The sequence below is a fragment of the Mus caroli genome, unplaced genomic scaffold (genome assembly GCF_978045245.1).
Source record: "Mus caroli unplaced genomic scaffold, Mus_caroli_1 scaffold_9, whole genome shotgun sequence".
Lineage (NCBI taxonomy): Eukaryota > Metazoa > Chordata > Mammalia > Rodentia > Muridae > Mus > Mus caroli.
In genome coordinates, this window is record NW_028227264.1 from 127,505,815 (window position 1) to 127,520,254 (window position 14,440).

The following is a 14,440-nucleotide window of genomic DNA, read 5'->3' on the forward strand; positions in this document are numbered from 1 at the left end:
TGTATATGTTTATATGTATTATATGTATAATATATGATGTGTATTCTGTATTATATGTCATAATATAATTAATATTATATATATTATCTTCTATAAAGATACCAAAGATTGTTTTGAGTCACCTTAACTACTTAACTTGCCAGACAGGCCAATTTTTTTTCTTGTTTTCATGGATATTGAAGGTCTTCTTGTGGTTTTCACCTTTAAAGATTCTTCCCTCAACCCCCTTCTCACAGCAATCTCAAATTTGGCTCAGAGATAGTTTGCCTGCATACACCTAGAATAAAATTAAATAAGTCTTTTAAAATATTTTCTAAAATTTAACCAGAAGCATCCACTGGCCCAGGAAGATAGCTCAACCAATTAAGCCCCTTGCCTAGCAAACTCAAGGACATGAATTCAACCCAGAACCCACACAGAAGCACTAGGCACAGTAGCACATGTTTGTAATCTCAGTGCTGGGAAAGCAGAGGCAGGGGGATTCCTGGCCAGTCGATCCTACCTCATTGGTGAGTCCCAGGCAAAAGAGAGAGAAACCTCATCTCAACATGGATGGACAGCGTTCCTGAGGATAACTCTCAAGATCGGCCTCTGGCCTCCACACACACGTTTGCTAATGCACCCATACCCATGTGAGCATGAACATTACAGAGAGACATAGATAGACAGACAAACAGCAGGCGTGCACACACACGCGCACACGCACACGCACTTACTGCCTTTGCAATGTCTCTTCTCCCAAATCCAGATGTCTTCTAGGTCGAATATATTAAAGCTTAAGGGACAAGCTCCTAGGTTGGAATGTGGCCATTCAGTGGAAGGGAGAGGAAGATGTTGCAGGTGGCAACCTCGCAGAATATGAGGAGGTTGCACTGACAATATAACGGTGATACCGAACAGAACCTCACTTCACTGAGCCAGGGGATCGTAGGACAGTCCAGTTGTCTGGAGTAAAACACAAGGAAGAATTCATAAAGAGAATGAATGCCTCCTGTCAATCACCGCAAACCCCGGCTGCAGGAGAGGTTGAAGTTGAGCGTTTGTATAGCATCGGAATGGAAAGTAGGAACAGGGAAAGCATGTTGCTATTGTGTGACTAGAGGGATGGTCGCAGGATCTGCTGCTCTGGTCCTGGGCTGACCCAGTCGAGATTGCATAAACAGAAAACCATTCACTCGTAGAGGAATAGTAAAATCGGTGGGAGAGCCGAGCGTTAGATCCAAGACATGACACTAGGGTGCAGACCAGCATTCTGGCAAGGTTTAGCAGGGACAGATGGAGCTTGAGGCCATAGGATGGAGTGTGTCATCCAATGTCAGGAAGAGTTGGACAGACTGGTATAAGACAAAAGACCAGGATGGTTGATTTCCTGGGATCCCTAAATACCACAGACAAACTTCAAAGAGCTCTGTGAGGTCAGTCAATGCTTGTGGAGGAAGGCCAGATCTCGGATACGCCGATCCAGTCTCTAGCCTGAATATGCAGAAATGTAGTAAACCTAACACCATCACATGAAACCACCATTGAAGCCAGTGGAGAGCTATCTGCCTCTGGAACCTGGATAATGAGTCAGATCCCTGTACACAGAGACCTGGAGATAGTGCCTGTTTGTTTGTTTGTTTGTTTGTTTGTTTGTTTGTTTTATCGACTATACAACCCCTTTTCCAGAGAGGGAGACTGTGACTGTCACCACTGATAAACACGTCTCATTATGAGAAAGGAATGAGAATGGTTTTCAACTGATAAATCAGATAAAGAAAATCCAACTCTTTTAACATATGAGTAAGCTTGGCTAATGATATATGGAGATACCAAGACATACTTGAAGATTAAAGGCAGGGACTTTCTTATCTCTTGTCTCAAAATGAAAAGACCAAACTAAGAAAATGCCCAACCACAAAAAAACTGAGAGTATTTTTTTGTTTTTTGCTGTTTTTGCAAAAGGGTCTCTTGTATCCCAGACTGGCTTCAAATTTACCACCACATAAGCTAATCCTCCTGCCTTCAACTCCTCAGTGCTAGGATTATAGACATGAACCACCATGCCCATTCTTCTGGACTGATTGGGATCAAACCCAGGGATCTGTATATGTTTAGCAAGCATTTACTAACAGCTACACCCAGACCTTTCGGTTGTTGTTGTTGTTGTTGTTGATGATGATGATGATAATGATAATGATGATGATGATGTTTTGGGACACATTCTTATGTAGTCCAGGCTAGCCTCCAGTTTACTATGTAGCTGAGGATGACCTCGAATTCATGATCCTTCTGCTTCCACTTCTTTACCACTATAACTATAGCATATGCCATCATCATAACTGACTGGAAAATATTAAAATATTATCTTAACTATCTAGTCAGAAATAAAACCCAAAATGAAACAACTGTCAAGAAAATAGAGCCCTGGGGACTGGTGAGACGGCTCAGTGGGTAAGAGTACTGACTGTTCTTATAAAGGTCCTGAGTTCAAATCCCAGTAACCACATGGTGGCTCACAACCACCCGTAATGAGATCTGACACCCTCTTCTGGCGTCAACAGTGTGATTATGTATAATGATAAATAAATCTTAAAAAAAGAAAAAAGAAAAGAAAATAGAGTACCACAAACATGTGAAATTTGGCCCAACTATGACATACAGTAAAGCTCGATGGTACAGCTGCTTTAGAAAGCCTACTGATGATGGGCTGCAGGGATGGCTCAGAAGTTAAGAGCACAGACTGATCTTCCAGAGGACCTGAGTTCAAATCCCAGCAACCACATGGTGGCTCACAACCATCTGTAATGGGGATCTGATGTCCTCTTCTGGTGTGTCTTTAGACAGTGACAGTGTAGTCATACACATAAAATAAATAAATTTAAGAAAGAAAGAAAGAAAGAAAGAAAGAAAGAAAGAAAGAAGGAAGGAAGGAAGGAAGGAAGGAAGGAAGGAAAGAAGGAAAGAAAGAAAGAAAGAAAGAAAGAAAGAAAGAAAGAAAGAAAGAAAGAAAGAAAGAAAGAAAGAAAGAAAGAAAGAAAAGACCTACTGATGATTTCCTAAAGTGGTAAACTTAGACGCACAAACGTGTGCACAACTGTTGGCAGCTAGACATTCGTAACAGCTAAAAAAATAAAAGCCACCAAAATGTCTGTCAACTAACAAGTGGAGAAGCAAAATGTGGTGTGTTTATACAGTCTGTAAATCGGCAGGATGGTAGTGCTTGCCTTCAATCCAGCACTTGGGAAGCAAGGGAAGGCAGGCAGGTATCTTGAGTTTGAGACCAGCCTGGCCTGCAGAGGGAGTTCCAGGACAGACAGGGTTGCACAGTAAGACCCTGTCTCAAAAAAAAAAAAAAAAAAAAAAAAAGTTAACATTACTGTCTTTCTTGTAAGCAACTTTTAAAGTTTGCCTTTTCAGTGAGTGAGCTAAGCTGCTGCTGGGTCCACAGCTATTAGAGCCTATCAGCCTCTCTTAGAGACTAGCTGCACTGTCCTCAAAGCACCTTCAGACTGCCTGAGGCAAGTGTATCCCAGCTAATTACTCCAGACAACTTGGCTTGGAGGACTCCCACCTAGCAATGACTAGAACCCCTGTATGACCCTGTACCACTGTGGCTATTCTCCATCATGACACAAGGTGGTGCACTTCCCCTGTGATTTAGCAAAAAAGCCTGTGGTTGGTATGGTACCAGGTTTAGGATCCATTGGTAAACTTGACCTGAAACTAGTGCATATGCAAAGCCCATAACGGGTGCACAGCTGTACACGTGCAGGGCTGAATCCACACATGAGCCTCCCACATCCTTCCCATGGCTGTGATTGGAGTCTTTCTCAGAACAGGCTGTTTGCCACAGAGGCCTATTTAGCACCTGCATCCAGTGTTGCAAAATGTTGCTCAACAATCTCCCAAATGCTCTTTGTGTTTCTGATCTTTATTGTGATTTCAGCTGGCGGGAGAACAAAGAACAGACAGGACTCTGGCTTCCAGTTCGAATGAAGATAACAATGTTGACAATGAGATGTAGCTGAGTTACAGGGAGCCCAGGGTCTCTACACTCAAGTCCCAGAATTCTAACACCAGCCAGCCCACAAGTATTTGAAAGACAGAGAGGCAGGCGAGCCATTTTTGGCTATATAGCCAGTTCAAGCCAGTTTTATGAGCTTCTGCCCCATTACCCCCAAATAACTGCAAGTCTAAATGGCCACCAAAGAACTCCAGAAACAACCAAGAAAGGACACTACAAAGAACCAACTCCTATAGTCCCAGCACTTGGCAAGAGGATCTGTGAGTCTGAGGCCAGCCTTGTCTACACATCGAGTTCCAGGACAGCCATAGCTAGAGTGAGACATGGTCTTCAAAAAAAAAAAAACAAAAAACACTAAAAGAAGGTTTAAAAAAAATACAAAGAGTGATTGAGTATTAAGAAGGGGAATAGTAGGGCTGGAGAGGTGACTCAGTGGTTGAGAACACTGACTGCACTTCCAGAGGTCCTGAGTTCAATTCCCAGCAACCACATGATGACTCACAACCATCTGTAATGGGATATGATGCCCTCTTCTGGTGTGTCTGAAGACAGATACAGTGTACTCATGTACATAAAATAAATAAATGTGAAAGAAAGAAAGAAAGAAAGAAAGAAAGAAAGAAAGAAAGAAAGAAAGGAGGGAGGAGGGAGGGAGGGAGGGAGGGAGGGAGGAAGGAAGGAAGGAAGGAAGGAAGGAAGGAAGGAAGGAAGGAAGGAAGGAAGGAAGGAAGGAAGGAAGGAAGGAAGCTTGAGACATAGACCTCTAGTTCTGGGTTTGCTCTGTGAGTTTCTGTGACTCGGGGCCATCAGCTCTAGGAGTACTTGCTCCTTGCCATTCCAGAGTTTCTGTACAGACAGAGCAAAGAATTCTAGCTACCTGTCTGTGATTCTCAATTATATGAGACCTTGGAACCTTGGCAACACAGTCACAGAAACTAGATTCTAGATTCATTGTTGCCTAGAGCTGACAGGAATGGCTGCTGATGGGTGCACAGTCCTTTGTTTGTTTTGCTTTTCTGGATTTTATTTATTTTATCTACGAGTACACTGCAGCTGTCATCAGACACACAGAAGAGGGCATCGGATCCCATTACAGACGGTTGTGAGCCACCATGTGGTTGCTGGGAATGGAACTTGGGACCTCTGGAAGAGAAGTCAGTGCTCTTAACCGCTGAGCCATCTCTCCAGCAGCTTTTCGGGATTTTAGTACAGTCCAGTCTAGAGGAGGATGTCTGGTTCATTTTAGCTCCTTCATTGCCAAAACCAGGGAGAAGGGACTGCCTCAGCTTCTCGGCCTTCTTGTCTGAGATGACTGGGTCAGGTCGTAAGTGAGCTGCCATGAATCTCAAACTTCTCATTATTCTTGTTCTTCTAGATCCTGAAAGATTTGGCGTTCCTTTTGCCTGTCTGTGAGTAGAAAGTCCTTCTTTAAGCCTGGCGCAGTGGGATTTTCTTTTAATCCTAGTGCTGTGGGGCAGAGGCAGTCATGAGTTCATGGTCTACATAGACAGCTTCAGAGCATTCAAGGTTATATAGTGAGACATTGTTTCAAAACATTAAAAAAAAAAAAAAACAAGGAAATGTCTTTCACCGCCTCCCCTTGATTTGCTGAGGGTTGGTGATGGGACTCTTGTGCTGTGGGGAACAGTCCAGAGAGCCCACAGCTACAGCAACCCTTTAAGAGCAGATAGAATGTTCTGGAGCTAGGTGGTATAGACAGTGGTGGCAGTTGCACCCCCTTTCAGATTTGCTGAAACCATGAATTGTATACCTTAAGGGTGGGGTTCGTGGGGTGTGAAATAAATATTAATTCTAAAATGAAAAAAAAAAAAAAGAACATCAAAATAAACAGGCTGGCGATGTGACCCTGGCAAAGCATTTGTTCAACATAAGAGTAACTCCAAGCTTAATCTCCAACATCACTGAAAAATAAAAGGAGACGAAACCATGATGAAATAGTGGCAATGGTGACACAGACTGTAAGTCTAGCCCTCGGGAGATGGAGTCAGGACTGTAATATCTGGACCAGCCTGGCCTACATAAGGAATCCTTGCCTTTGAGAGGAAAAAATTAGCTGGCTACTTTAGAAATAAAATTTTTAAAAAATTAGTAAGACTTGGAACCCATACCTCTTAATATCATAAAATTCCAAATTTTCAAAAGGGAGTGGCTTGATTTTTCACACCAACACATAGGATCGATGCCTGCTACTACTCTTGGCAGTTGAGTAGAGAAGAGGCTGAACTATAAAACAGACATTTTCAGTACATGTGTGTATTTTGATTATGACCATAGTTCCGCTGTCTGACAATGTTGTGGGAGATCCCCCAGAGAAGACCATCAGACACAGGTTCAAACCAATAGGAAGTCTTAATTACCCGGCTGGTGACTACACTGGGTGGTTGGGACCTGAGTGTGGTCCTGTGCCTTTCTCAGGATGAACTTTTAAGCCCACCCTGCATCCTGGGTTGACACACCTCAGTTAGCAAGAACAGATAGCCAGGAGAGGAACTACAGAAGCTAAAGAGCAAGGTTAGCACACTTAGGGGCTTTGCCAGAAATATGGACTTTGGCAAATCAGGTCTTTGTTTGGGCAAAGTCCATATTTGTTATGTGCCAAGTTTGGCAAGTGTGCTAGGTTCCAAAGTCTGAATGACACCTCCGTAATGGTGTCATTTGGGCTAAGGTTTGGCAGCCTACTAAGGTCTAGGAGCTTGTTATAGCAGCAGTCTGACAAAACCATTCAGAATGGAATGTGTGGGAGCTGTCAGGGCCGCAGCCCCTCAAGACATTTGCCATAAGTCTCTTGGACTGAATCGCTCTCACATTCTGATACAGCCCATCATCGTGTCTCTGACCACAAGGGAGTGTGTATTCCTTCTTTTCAGAGCTATGGATTAAAAATTGTTGTTAGCCCGGGGGTGGTGGTGATGGCACACACCTTTAATACCAGCACTTGGGAGGCAAAGGCAGGTGGATTTCTGAGTTCTAGGCCAGCCTGGTCTACAGAGTGAGTTCCAGGACAGCCAGGGCTACACAGAGGGGAAAAAAAAAAAAAAAAAAACTGTCTCAAAAAAGCCAAGAAAAAAAAAGTTGTTTTGATAGCAAGAAATTTAACAGAGCTTAGGCAAAGGCTGTACTTAGATAAAGCGTGAATGGAAATCTATTTCTTTACCTGAAGCACGATACCTTCAGTACAAAGAATTCTTTTCATTATGGAAAAACAAGAGAAAATAGGTATTAATGTCTGTCCTACCAAATCCCTGATTGGTTCAGGCTTGGGTGGTGGTAAGATGCCAAAGCTTTTAAATTCAGACTCCATTTTAAAGAACCTGACCTAAGTTTGAACTCAGGTAAACTAATAGGCTGGTACCTAGCATTAATTTCCAAGTTGCCCCCAACAAAACCTGAGCCTAGCTACAGTCTCTAAGCTAATCCCCAACAAGACCAAGACCAGTGCCAGTGTCTCCAGGTTATTCCCCCCAACAAACCTGCACCCATGTTCCAAGCCCACCCCCTGCCTAATGACCACCAGTACAGAGGGAGCAGAAGTTAAGTTTATGATCTGACCCCCAGCACCAGCCAATCATGTTAAAAGCCACAGGAGCTTTCCAATTAGATGCTTGCACACACATTCCCTGCTTGATACTTTCTATAAAGCCCTGCCTCGATAGGCATTCAGGGCTCCCCCACCACTGTGTGACGGTGGTACATTGTGGGGGAGGGGGACGGGGGGGGCGAGCTAGCTCAAATAGAATAAAGACCCTGCTGTGAGTTGCATCAGATTGGCTCCTGTGTGTGTTTTGGGGGAATCACATATCCTAGCATTGCCCTGGGACAACAGTGGCCAAACCGGACCAATGGGAGTCAAGTCTGGGCTTTGTGCCGTAATGTCTGGGGTCTCACTACTGGCCAACCTGACAGGGGCTAAATTGAGAATGATATTGACACAGAATGAGTAGAGACACAGGAAGAGGGGACACTGTCCTAACGTCCATCCTCTGTCACTTTGGACATGTTCTTCTTTAAATGGTCTGTCTTTGAAAGTAAAGGTGTACACTGAGATGTTGAGCCTCTGTCTCCACCGCCTCCTGAGTTCTCTGGGTTCCCTATCCTGGCTCCACCGGAATGAGCCCAGAGCTGTGAGGGAGGGTTTGAGTTGCTACCTCGGAACCGTGTAATAGGTAACTCAGTGACACCGGGTAGAATAAAAACCCTTGACAAACGTGGGTCTCGGTCTCCTCCTGTGGAATTGCAAAGTGGCCTGTGTTGCTTGCTTTGTGGCTGTGGGTAGACAGCACTGATTGCTGACCTACATGTGCGTTCTGTGACATGCGTACCTGTTCTGTCCTACCTATCCCGTACCTGAACCTACTTGTTATCTGAACAAATCCTGTTTGCCTAAGCCACTTTGGACTCGATTTTGTCAGTCACAAACAAAGCTGGATCCAGGAGAAGAGGGTTCTCTTTAGTCACTTTGGCCTTTCCTAGAACGGAGGGTAAACATTGAAATGTGTGTTCTTTTTCCTTTGGGAAGGTACATATACACATGAAATTATTATTTGTTAAGTCTGTGTGTGTCTGTGAAGGGTATGCATGGCCAGGTGTGTGAATAGAGGTCCAAGGACCTCTTTTGAGAGTTCTTGCTGAAATAGATCCCTCTTGTGGTTTCTATCTCTGTACTGTGTACTCCAGACTTGCTGACACCATTGTAGGTGAGTCTCCCGACTCTACATCCCATCACCCCCATGGGACTGCTAAGTGTGCCCTTCCCCCAGCCGTAGGTGGGCTAAATCAGACCTTGTTTTGCCACAGTCGGCTTAGCCCACCAAGGGTGGAGTCTTCCGACCTAGGTGAAGTCTATTGTCCTGCCACATCTACAGCTTCCTGCGAGAAGCCACTACCTGCTAAGCAGCTGAGCTTGCTTTCCTTACAAAGTGACAAGATCCTGGAAAAGTAGGGGATGGGTTCCCCCCTCCCCTTTAAATTCAGACTTAAGAATTAAACATTGGGCCTTGATCAGAAACTCTGTCTTGGTCTCATTCCTCTCTTGTCCATCCTTCCCATTCATCCCCAGCTCTCCTTTCAGGAACCCAGTTCTCCGTGGCTCTTGCAGGAGCACAGAGTCTGACATTTATCCAGGACAGCACAGTTGGGGATATGTTTGCCACCCACCACCACCACCACAACCGTCCAGAATGAGCCGCATCTCACTTACCTTGTCATCTTAGGCACTGGCGCTGTGAAGAGATACCATGACCGAGGCAACTCTTATAAAAGAAATCACTTAATTGAGGGCTAGCTTACAGTTTCAGAGATTTAGTCCATTATCATCAAGGCAGAACACATGGTGGTGTGCAGGCAGACACTGGAACAGTAGCTGAGAATATGCAGCCTGAGCAGTAAGCACAGAGAGAGACTCTGGGCTTGGCAAGGACTTTTGAAACCTCAAAGCCCACCCCAGTGACACACTTCCTCCAATAAGGCCATGCCTCCTCATCTTTCTAATCCTTTCAAATAGTAGTCACTCCCTGGTGGCTAGCATTCTGATATATGAGCGTCTAGGGGCCATTCCTATTCAAACCACCACACTTGTCTTCTAATTCATCTGCATTAATTTGGTTAAACCTATTTCTCTGAGATGTGGTTCTTCTAGTGACAGGGAACTTGAACTTGGTTCTGGGCAAGGCTTCAATCACCCCCTTACTTTGCAATTTGAGGCAGTTGGACATGGTGATATAGCAGTTATGAGCTCTGGGGCTTCCCAAAAGCACCCTACACACCTGTGTAAGCTTGGGGCATCCTTGAGATCCTGAAAAGTCATCAGAAAACTGGACCAAGTGTCTTAAGGTAACTCACCCATGTAACTGGCAGTATACATCCAAGAGAAGCTACTGTTTATGGCTTTTGCGTACCAGGTTCCAATGAAAAGGGAAGCTAGTCAGTTTACTTGGCTGCAGAAGGAACATCTAGTTTTCTGTGTCATGTTCCAATTTTATTATTAAAAGATTTATTTATTATTTATTTTATGTATGTGAGTACACTATAGCTGTCTTCAGACACACCAGAAGAGGGCATCAGATCCCCTTACAGATGGTTGTGAGCCATGTGGTTGCTGGGAATTGAACTCAGGACCTCTGGAAGAGCAAACAGTGCTCTTAACCTCTGAGCCATCTCTCTAGCCCCACCCATGTTCCAATTTTAAACATAATTTTAAAATATTGTTTCAAATTAGTAATAAAAAAACTTTGTTTCTCTCTCTCTCTCTCTCTCTCTCTCTCTCTCTCTCTCTCTGTGTGTGTGTGTGTGTGTGTGTGTGTGTAGGTATGTGTGTGTGTCATAGCATATATATGAAGGTCAGAAGGTGATGTTTCTCTCTCCTCACTGTGGGTTTCAGGGATTGAACTCAGGTCATCAGAATTATGCAGCAATTGCTGTTACCTGCTTAGTCATCTCACTGGCCTATGATCATGTATTTATGCAAAGTGTGGTAGTGTGTATCCAATCCCGGCAGCCAGGCAGTTGAAACATCTCCAGGGCAATGCCTATCTGGGCTTACAGTGAGTTGAAAGCCAGTTTGAACTGCATGGAGAGATGGCTGCCTCCAGAGCAGCAATAAAGAAAACACATTTATAACTTTATAATCTGGATCAAAGATTTTTAAGAGAAAGTATAACTTTTAAGAAATGACAGTAAAGGGGGCAGGAGAGATGGCTCTGCGGTTAAGAGCACTGACTGCTCTTGCAGAGGTCCTGAGTTCAATTCCCAGCAACCACATGGCTCACAACCATCTGTAATGGGATCTGATGCCCTCTTCTGGTGAGTATGAAGATAGCAACAGTGTACTCATATAAATGAAATAAATCTTAAAAAGAAAGAAAGAAATGACAGTAAGAACATGCTCCCCCACTCCCACCCTGATCCCGGTCCAGTGTTAAAAGCCACTTCTTTCACACACCCATGCTTGGGTGGACAATCCTCCCTCTCTCTACTCAAAATGTGTGAATTGCATGTCGTATGATTTTGTCTTTCTGGTCCCTGTTAATTGGGCCAGAGATAAAGACAGCCAAAGCCCACAGGTTTCTTTACCCTGACCAGTAAGGCCTGGGTCCCAGAAACCTGACTGGAATGTTAAAGGAACAAAGACAGACACTGAAGGGATTAAAATCGAGCTGGCACAACATGGAGATGTGTGTATGGAACCCTGGGGTTGAGTGGGCTGTACTTGGATGGAGACGAACAGCTTCAAAGCAGCAACTGGAACTTCAGGCTTTCACCGCACACAAACAACATGGAAAGGAGGACTTAGCTCAGATGCTGTCTGTCGGCAGCACCCACGGGCTTTAGACATCGGGACTAGAGGAGGCTTTGCCATTTCTCTAAGCCTGACCCTTGCATTCCCATGGGTCCAAGGACTTGGTCCTAACCCGAGTCAGATGATGGACATTCATTCAGGGACTGTTTGGGTTGAGGCAGGTAGCATAATTGAAAGACAGCGTCAGCCCCTGCCGTGTATAGTGAAAGACCTGTAATTCCAGCCTCTAGGTGGTTTAGGCAGGACAGCCACGCCAGGAGTTCAAGACCAACCTGAGCAGAATAGTGACACCTTGCCTTAAAATAAGCAAAGACGAAAACCTCCACTGCTACGGTTTGATTGTGAAATGGCTCCCACCCCAGTTCATGTCCTTGAACACTTGCTGTTTGGGAGATTGCAGAAACCCTCAGCTGAGCCTTGCTAGAGTGTGAGCCTTACAGCTCTACTCTACTGCCCAGATGTGAGCATGTCCCACTGCTGTGGGCTGCCCACCACGACGGACTGTACTCTCTCAATCTGTAAGTCAAGCTGACATGCTCCTCCATTCGCTCCTGTTTTGTTTATTTGTTATCATAGAGAAGACTTTCAAGTAGCCCAAGTTTCTCTTGAACTCATAATATCCATCTCTGAACTTGATCTGAACTCCTGCTGAGGTTACAGGCTCTCACCACCACACCCAGCTCTTAAATTGCTTTTATCTGGTATATTCTGTCAGAGCCAAGAGTAATGAATACACCCAATCAATCAGCTGCCAATTCGAAGCAGGACGGGTGACTCACAGGGTGGGCCCAAGAGGCTGCAGGTGAGTAAAACAAGGACAGAAGGCAGGGTTGAGAGCAGAGATCCTTGGAACCTGAGCCTATCTCCCTATATACAAGTTGCTTTGGCTTGGAGAGTTCTTTTTAACCTTCTTCTGTTCTTTGACCTTTCCCTGGCTTTGAACTGGAACTGTGTTCATAAGTACAGTCCTAAAGACACACCTCTACTATGGTCTGAGAACACATAACACTTTTGTTTAATCTCACAGAAGGAGTTAGGTTGTGTCCAGATTTCTCTCCACTCTAACTTTAAGATGGAACTGGGATTTTGGTGTTGATGGGATATAGATAAGATTTGCATGCACTAAGCCAATTCTGTACTGGAATGCTACTTCATCAAGTTGCATGAGAGTAAATGGGTCTGCTGTGTTCCATGGGTGCAAAATTTACAGCGATGAGAAACAGGCCGGTCGTTGTATAGGTGTAGGTGGGTGGGGGAGTGACTTGGGTGGGGGAGAGACATGGATGGGAAAGCATGGGAAGATGATGAACTGTATCTTGGTGCTGATGGTAATTACACCTGCTGGTGTGTTCAAATTCATAGGGTATACACCAACAGTTCATTATAATGAATGATAACGTAAATATTTGAAAGGAAATGAAAAGGATAGAGCTTCATTAATTCAACTTCTAAAGTCCTATTATTTGTGACAATGAATATGGACTCTTGTCTCCAGAAGGAAAGTGAGGACTGGGTCCTGATTTTATTGCTTCTGCCAGGCTCAGCAGTGAGATTCTGGCTATATAGACCTCGGCTTTCCGAGTGTTAACCTTGACTTTATTCTTTTTGTGAATTCTTTTGTATGGCAGAGTGTTTCCTGAGGATGTCAGCTCATAGTACATATCACGTTTCATAATATAAAGTTTTTCCGGAGGTTCATAGAAAGCAATTAAAAAAAAAAAAAAAATTCCCGGGTTATCAACCACACATTCTCTGGGATGAAGAGGAGCTGTTCTGTGGGTGTGCCCACTAGGTGGCAGTGTGGAGTAAAGTAGGGCAGGGATCTCAAAAAAGGTGGAATTTCTTGATCCAAAACCTGCTCAAGGACCAGTTGGCTTCTCACACCCATGGCTTGTTAAGCCACAAAGCTCTGCGGAGTCCCCTGTTGTGGAATACTGCGGTCCAGGAGTGGCACAGCTGAACCCGAAGCAGCCTTGAGCACCCTTAGGAGACCTTCCCAAAGCTAGGCCTGCTGAACATCCCTTCAGAGTGAAAGACCCCCAAAGGGAGACCCTCACTCAAGTCTCCGGAACGTCGCGCACCCAGTAGGACACTGAGACCGACCTGCTGCAATCACACGAGGAAGTTTTATTGAGAGCTAGATAGAACGAAAGCTCAGGCCAGCATGCTGGGGTCGAGACTCATACACCACGCAGGGAGCAGAGGAGTTTCGACCCCCACCTGGAATTTTACAGAGTTTTTTAAAGACAAAAACCACAAGACAGGGGCAGGAAAGGGGAGGGAATAGGGGAGGTCCAAAACCATAACTTTGCCCAGTAGCTAGACCACATGCTAGTCATATGCTATAATAAGCAACACACCCAGGATATTGTGACATTCCATAGCGGTCAGGGCATAGTGACATTTTACGGTGGTTGGAACATTATGATTATTCTGGGAAAGGACAATTACTCGGGGGGGGGGGCTGGTGCTGGGAAAGGACAATCATTCAGCAGGCCGGGGCCCGCGGGAGTGACATTTTTGATTCTTTTAGGTAGCTAGTAATCTTCTATATTTTCTACCCTTCATTCCCCACTTCTTCTAGTAAGTAGCTCTAATCTTAGAGCGATTGTTCTACCTCTTGTAGAGTCTTATATTGTTGTCGTAGGACCATAACTTGAACAGCACTCACTCTTTGTTTTATAAAGTCTACCAACTTATTGAGAATGCACAGCCCGAAGGTCAAAATCAGTATCAGAATGATCAAGGGTCCGACTAGAGTGGACACCAAAGTAGAGAACCAGGGTGACCGGTTATACCATCTTTCATACCATCCTTGATACACTTCTCTTTCTTTCTTTCGCTTCTCTAATCTTTCTCTCAGCTTGGTCATGGAGTCCCTAATGACACCAGAATGGTCTACATAGAAACAACACTCTTCTTTTAATGCAGCACAAAGCCCTCCTTCTTTGAGAAAAAGCAGATCTAATCCCCTCCTATTTTGTAGTACAACTTCAGACAACGAGGTTAAGGACTCTTCTAATTTAGTTATGGACTGTTCTAATGCCCCCCAGGTCGGCATCCATAGCAGCTCTCAGTTCATTGTAGTAATAGGGCTGCTGTATAAGGGCAGCCGCCCC

At 44.6% G+C, this 14,440-nt stretch overlaps 1 long non-coding RNA gene and 1 other non-coding gene across 3 annotated transcripts in view; both read right to left on the minus strand.

The window, feature by feature from the left end:
- LOC110303643 (uncharacterized) overlaps positions 1-14,440 on the minus strand; it is a 31,611-nt gene that overhangs the window by 3,040 nt on the left and 14,131 nt on the right. For both annotated transcript variants that reach the window (XR_015048496.1, XR_002378939.2), the window contains 2 exons: positions 717-945; positions 123-277 (listed from right to left, as the gene is read on the minus strand). This is a non-coding gene — a long non-coding RNA (uncharacterized LOC110303643). The remainder of the gene's footprint in view (positions 1-122; positions 278-716; positions 946-14,440) is intronic.
- LOC115032196 (small nucleolar RNA SNORA70) lies at positions 9,836-9,966 on the minus strand. The gene has a single exon (XR_003837853.1). It is a non-coding gene; the product is annotated as a small nucleolar RNA SNORA70 (small nucleolar RNA).